Below are 7866 nucleotides of genomic sequence, written 5' to 3'. Positions count from 1 at the left end.
TTTTCTTATTGTCTACCTTCTCTCTAAGTAGTATTTCTTTGACGTACTCTTGAAGTTTAAATAGACAACTCTTTGAGTAAATCAAAAACACATCTAGAGAGGCTAAAACCTTAGCACCCAATTGTCAAATATCAAGTGATTCAATATTTGAGGTAGTTGCAAATTAATGTACATAGGAGGTACAAGCGGAGTTTAAGGTAGAGACATGCATTTATTATGTATTTTCCATGGATGTCATAAGTAAGGTGTTGTAGTAGAGAGGTGAATGATCTACTTGTAGACATAAAAGTTTGTGGTAATTGTCACAGATGCTCAAGCTAGAGAAGGCTTTGGTTCTATCTTGAAGTTTCTTGAAGAAGATTCTGGAACATTGCTTTGTGGCATCACTTATATCAATGCACTTATGTCAATAGTGCTTATATGATTGACGTGTCATCAAGGCTTACATCATTCCTTATATCATTGATGCTCGTGACATTGCTTATGGTAGTGCTATCCTAGAAGCTTCCCTTGTAACCTCCTTTGGCTCTAATATAAATAGGAGTCTTGGCCCATAAGTCTCTCAATCTTATCAACACCAATTGTGAGGCTCCTATGAGGTAAGTCCACTACAATTCAAGTCTTATATGTAGTCTAGCCTTATTTTATCTTATCTTGTATCTTGAGGTTAAGCCTTGTATTCAGTCTTGTGACCAATCTTATAATAAAGATTCAAGTTCTTGTTGTGTTGTCTTTTAAGTTGGGAGAGTGATGAGATTATTTCTCTTGAAGAGCATGTGTCGTGCCCATAACAGTTTGGCAAGTCTACCATCCTTGGATCTTACTTGTCCTTAATGGAGACTATGATGGAAGGCATCATTGCCACCTTGCAATGCATTCAACACCAAATCCAAGAGATGTATAGCTACATGCAAGGCAACCCCAAGCTCTAGGTCTAGCTGTACAAGTCCTACAATGTCACCTTCGAAACGTAAGAGGCTAACTTGCAGTATGCACAAGCCTCAACTACTAGAATCCCTCACAACAACATGAAAAGGAACGAAAGGTCAATATGCTTGGGAATTTTGATGCCATGAGGTCAAGATTTAGGGGTTTCCTACAATAGGGATGATTGTTTGTTTGCATGCAACCATATTTTTATCTAAACAAGGCTTCCCAAATAAAAAAATCATCTAGAGAAGCTAGAATCTTCCCTTGTCACATGCAAAAATAAGAATCTTGGGATATAGGTCCTTCAGTCTTTCCAACACCAATTGTGACGCTTTTGCGAGAGGCAAGTCCACTATGTTTCAAGTCTTATATCTAATCTAGTCACATTTTGTCTTATATTGTATCCCAAGTTATGTCTTGTAACAAAAATTGTTACGATAAAGATTTAAGTTCTTGTTGAGTTATTGTCTTTTAAGTTGGGAGATTGATGTTCATTGCTCTTGAAAAGCATGTGTTGTGCCCACATTAGTTTGGCAAGACTACCACACCTCAATCTTGCTTGGACTTAATGGAGATTATGATGGAAGGCATCATTTCCACGTTGCAAAGAATTCAAAAATATATCTAAGAGCTCCATGATGCCAATTGCATAGCTACATGAAAAGCAACCCCAAGCCCTAGGTCTAGTCATACAAGACTTACAATGCTAGCTTCAAAACGTAAGAGAGTCAAACTTGCATCATGGACAGTAATCCCTCACAACATCATGGAATGGAATTAGCCTGCCAAGAATTTGGATGGAATGAGGTCAAAATTCAAGGGTTTCTTGCAATAGGTATCATTGTTCATTTGCATACAATTAGATCATTATGTCTAAATGGGGCTTCCCAAGTCAAGCTTGTTGGCGCATTCCTCTACTGTATAACCTTTTCTTGATAAGGATTTCTCATTTCTTTATGACATTGAGACCTTTTAAGGAGATTCTCTGGAACCTTGGGAAAATAGATAGAGCAAGGAGTTGAAACCAAGCTTACAAACTTATAAAGATCAAGATTAGCTTTGGTGTATGCATCTAAATTTCATTTGCTAAGCTATAAAAATATATTTTTTAGAATCTTGCGAAGGGTTTCATATGCAACTCAAAATCTTTAGCAAGTGCTCTAATATTATTTGTGAAGAAGGATGGGTCCCTTTGTATGTGTGTGGACTATAGGAGTCTCAAAGTAGATACTATCAAGAATTGTTACTCTCTTTCATTGATGACATGCAAAAGCCCCACAAAGGTTGTCTAATTGATCAAGTCATCTTTGTTAGGATATTAGAAGGTGATGAATGGAAGACAACCTTTTGCATGAGGTATGGACACATTGAGTACATTATCATGGCATTTGGCCTCACTAATGCTCCTCAACACTTGATAATTTATATGTTTGATGAGTACATAGATGACTTTGCGGTGATTCATCTACATGACATATTGATATTTTCTAAGAGTCAAAAGGAAAAGCTAGTTCTTAATAAGCTACAAGAAATAGGATTGTATGTGGCTTTGCAAATGCTATTTTCATCCAAAAAAAAGTAGAGTTTCTCAAGCATGTCATTTCTAAGAAGGGAATCTCTATGCACCCCCAAAATATACATTCCATTCTTAGAGTGAAAGACATCAACTATTATAAGAGATGTTCAATGGTTCTTGGTTTCTGCTAATTTCTAAAGAATCATCATTGAAGTTCACTCTAAGACTGCAACCCCCCAAACCAATTCACAAGAAAGGAAAACTCATGTGATTATGGCAATAACAAGCTTTACATTAATAGCATAGGATCCAGTCCATTTCACATTAATGATAGAATCATGTTTGTATGATAAACATGATTGAAAATACATTCAAACCACAAAATAACTTCATGCTCAAACTTCCCTCCCATCCTTTATCCTCATTCTTTGTCTTTATCTCCCCATCCCCCTCTCACTTAGCCATGGATATAGAAATTCAAACTTCAATAAGGTGGCCAAAGCTCTTATATTACATCTATATCAGTATTTAATTCATTTCAAAATGATGGAAAATGGATTCTTTCCATTATTTGTAGAGGTAGTTGGATCTTCATGTAGCAAGCACTATGCATAAAAAGACAAAGGTGTGAGAGTTCACTTATCTTTGCTTGGAAGGGTAGAATCAAAGAGTTCAAACTTGGAGCAAACAAGAACAATGTAAAAAATGTACTAGTACAACATGCGTTTATGTACAGAGAGCTACATTTGCAACCTCAAACCTTTCAATGCACATACCTAATTCCAATTGTTAATATTCATCTTTTTGTAGACTTGCAATTACGTTTAATTATAATATAATTTATATGTTAGCATTGGCCTTTAGGGCATATGCTATTACAATGGTGCAGTGGCAAGGTGGGGCATGCCTCCAAAAAACATTAACCATAGTTCACTCAAGTTAAGTGGCTCATTCTCTTGAGTTAGTGGTTGACTTTTTGAGTTGAGAGTTGAGGATCTCTTGCTTGAGTATGTGCTATCTTGGAATAGGAAAAAACGAAGTCCACTTTTCGAGCGTGCTATCTTGGAATATGAAAAAAAGGAGTCCCTTTAATGAGAAAAAATATTCTCACACTTCATTTATGTGGCTCCATCTTGTTTAAGAGGTATCTCACACTTCATTTATGTGGCTCGCGTCTTGGTTAAGAGATACATAGCACCTTTATATAAGAAAAAAGGAGCACTTGATTTTAACTACAAAGGTAATATTTAAGGAGATGGAAAAAGGTGCTTGTACATATTGTATCGTAAGCTTGATTCTCTAGGTATGCTTCATCTCTTCTTTCTTCTCATTGTCCTTTTTTGTATTCTTGTATGCAACTTGAGTTCTTTCCAAATTGAATTGATTATTTCTCGTTTCTCCTCTATAATATCCTCTCTCTCTCTCTCTCTCTCTCTCTCTCTCTCTCTCTCTCTCTCTCTCTCTCTCTCTCTCTCTCTCTCTCTCTCTCTCAAGCATTGTGGCAAATACATGGTAGAAATTAGATAGAATAATATCTATATTCTCTCTCTCTCTCTCTCTCTCTCTCTCAAGCAGTAAATACATAGTAGAAATGCCAACATTGTTTATGCTATCTCTCTCTTCTCAAGCAATAAGTAGATGATAGAAATTCTTCTTCAAAAATGGCAATTTCCTAAGCTTGACATAGCTTTTCCCCATAATCATGTTTGCCATCGACTATCACCTTTGGCCTGAGACACATGGTAGAAATGGAAATAGATAGAATAATGTCTATGTTCTCTCTCTCTCTCTCTCAAGATCCCAAAGGTGATAGCCCATCTCACCTGCATCACCATATTCAAGAAAGACCTAGGTGACTAACAAGGCATGGAACGACATATATCAGAATGTCCCTACCATAAAGATAATGGTCACAAGAATCAAAACATTTGTAATCAAGAGGTAGAATACTATGAACAAGTAAGCATTTTCATTCCCTTTAAGGAGATGTATCCAAGGCGATGATGCCATAAAGATACATGTGGAATGTCAGCCAAGCCAAATTATGGTCAATATACTTATATACAAGCAAGAGATAGATGCTCTTGACATTGGTACCTCGAGTAAAGACAAATTCCCATAGGTAATCTTGTACATGAAATCACCAAAGATACATGATATCTTGCATCATCCAATTGTCCATTAGAGAGTAGGCTTTTGGTCAAAGCTAAAATATGGCATACATCATGCAAAATAAAAGTGCTACTTGAAGCAAACTACAATCTAACATCACTAACACCAGGTTATTTTCTACTCTCATGGAACATGTCATGCTAGGATGGGAATGAAACCAATCCCTATGCAATGTAATATGGAAAGAAGCCCTTGAATCAAGCAACCAACTCTAAGAAAAAGTGGATGAGGCATCAACCAATTGACTAGCATCAAGAGAAGAAGTTGCCAAGATGTAATCGTCATCAAACTTAGGCTCCAAGGCATTCATCTAATCAATTTTCAAATTGGACTCACAAGGAACAATGTTGTGATCATTAGACTTAGCATGCACTTTGCCCTTACCTTTATCGTTGTGCTTATCATCATGCATCTTATAGCACTATGGCCTAATATGACCTTTCTTCCCATAGTAATGACATGTAAGAGAGTCTCTACTATGGTGGTCATTACTACTCTTACCCTCATGTTGAGAAGTGCGAGCTACATCTTTCTATTTATCTCTTGTGTGAGTAAGGAACCCTCAACATCCTAGAGTTTCAAACCATCGTTAGGAATATTTGCACACATGGCAGTACAAAAAGTATCCCATGACTCAGAGTGTGTCACAAGCAAGAATAAAGGAGTAAGGTTATCCTTAAACTCAATGTCCTGTGAAGTCAATTGGTTGAAAATCGAGTGAAACTCATACAAATGCATGGACACATTAGTCCCTTTCTTCATGCAAAGGTTCATGAGTTGTTTCAACCAATACATCTGTGAAATAAGACTTGACTTGCCATAAAGATTGCATATCTTTTCCCATAACTACCAAGTATTATCCTCAGCGGTGCCACAACATTGAAATAAACATGTTTAGACAATGATAATATAAGAGTGGAATTACATTGTTAATGATATTTTGAGAAGGCTACTAAAGCACAAGTGTAGATGCTATTTTTTGGAGCCTCATTATATAAATTTTGGTATGTGTAATATGGACATCATCATATTATCATGGATGTATTATTTTATGAGAGTCGGTGTACATTATATTTATCACCCGTAGTTGTATTTGTTACACCTGCATGTCTTGTATGGGTTGCACATATAGATTTATGAGTAGATTAGCATAGGCTTAGCCTATTTAGACTAAGGTACAAGCATGCAATGAGGATTGACTAGCCTAGAATCCACAAAGTGAGTTGGATGCCCAAAAGAGAGTGCAAACCCTAATTCACACGGTGCAAACTCTAAAACGCAAAGTAGAGCGCAAACACCAACCTTAAAATGGTGCACTGTCCTAGAGAGGTGATCTAACCCTAATCCTAATTTTTGTCTATATAGGCTGGGAGATCTCAATTATAATAACCCTTTTGGTGCATCCATGCTATAGAAGCTCTATTGATGCAACTATTGAAGCTTTCTATTGTTAAAATATGGGGGATGTAGAGCATGGCAGATGCGGAAGCTATGGAGGTTGGAAGAGAAAGAGTGAGTTCATGAAGACACTAACATGACTGACTATTACACAAGTGAATTAGGTTCCAAGATGGAGGCTTGGACTCATAAACACAATCTTGTCTATTGATTGACAATGACACAGAGACTTTACTAAAGGACAAAAGTACTATGACATTGCATTAGAAAAGAGAGCAAGTACAATGCTTTATAGGAATTGGATGGTAGCACTTCCCCTACTGTGCTTATGGGATTCTAGTCTTGAGCCCACTGCTCCTTTTACAAAGAGATTGAAGCATGTGTGGTTGTGAACATCTCAACACCCCTCCTCAATCACAACCAAAAAGTACAAAGTGTGTAGAGGCTTTAGTGAAAGCAACACCTGCAAAGTGTGGGCACACCACAAACATGGCAAAACACTAGAGGCTATCACAGAAAAGGCTAAGTCTGGGTACCACAAACATGATGGTCATCTAGAGGATGTAACAGGGGCCTCACAAAGTGTATAGAGGCTGTAGTACAAGGCTACATGAGGAGCTTACAAGTTTATGTCCGAAGCATTAGGGCTAGGCAATACAAGGCTAAAAGAGTTTATCCGAATAGAAGGACTGATGAGGTTTGTCCTTCTCCTGGTGGTCTTCTTCTTCTTCTTCTTTAATAGAAACTAGATAGGCCTTTTGGGACCTCTTTCTGGCATGGCAAAACTTCTTGGTGTGTCCGGTCCTTTTGCAGAAGTCACAGAAAAGTTGGTCCTTCTTACCTTTGTACATGTTGCCAACATATAATGCTTGTTCATCTCTAGAGGTGCTTGGTTCTTCCTTAGTTATTAACTTCTTTTCCTCCTCTAACAATGATGCCTGGATATCAACAATCTCAGGGTTTGGCATATTGATTAGAGTTGTTGATACATTATTATATTCAGTAGGCAAACTTTTAAGTAGAACACCAATGTAAACATCTTCTTCCATTTTAATGTTGATTCTTGCAAGCTGGGTTAGAAGTCCTTCCATGTAGTTTAGATGTGTGGCAAGTGATGTGCTAGATTTCATTTCAAGCCTAAAAATTTCAATCAAGAGACCATACTTTGATGACTTAGACTGTGCACCAAACAAAGTGTCAAGTCTCTTCCATGTATCTTGTGAAGTATCACAGTTATCCACATGGTGGATATAGCTGTCATCTAGCTCCCGTTTGATAATGGCCTGAGCCTTATCATCATTCTTTTGCCAAGTGACTGCAAGGTCCACATCACGATGCTTGTTTTCTTTTCCAGTGGTAATGCCCCAGAGGCCCTTCTTCATCAGGATGAGTTTGATGTGGGTTTGCCAGGTGTGAAACCTGACTCCTTTGAAGCGAGTTGTTGGAGAGTCTTTTCCCATGTTGGATTTGTAGGGATAGCAACAAATCAACTCTAGAATTCTCAGATTTTATCAGTGGAAGAGTAGGTTACAGTGTGTCAAGAGACACAAGTAACGGCAGTGTGAAAACACACTATGTTAAGACTATGCCTGAGTTGATGTCGAACTTGAATCTTCTTAGTTTAGGGTCATCGATCCTTCTTCAATCTTTCTAGGTCCTTCCCCTTCTCGATTTGATGTTGGGACAGTAGATCAAAGTGGCAATGGGTTGCTCCAAGCGGCAAGAGAGAGAAAATGATGAGATTTTTGAGCTTAGGCGAAAATGGCTATGGAGTCACAGTTAGGGTTTTTGGGGGCAGCCTGGTTTTTCTAAGATTGCAAGAGCTATACTTGATCATTTTGAAATTTTTT

This window comes from Lygodium microphyllum, chromosome 16 (genome assembly GCF_053477565.2).
Source record: "Lygodium microphyllum isolate KBCC chromosome 16, Lygodium_microphyllum_v1.1.10, whole genome shotgun sequence".
NCBI classification, from domain to species: domain Eukaryota; kingdom Viridiplantae; phylum Streptophyta; class Polypodiopsida; order Schizaeales; family Lygodiaceae; genus Lygodium; species Lygodium microphyllum.
This window is presented reverse-complemented; position numbering follows the sequence as displayed.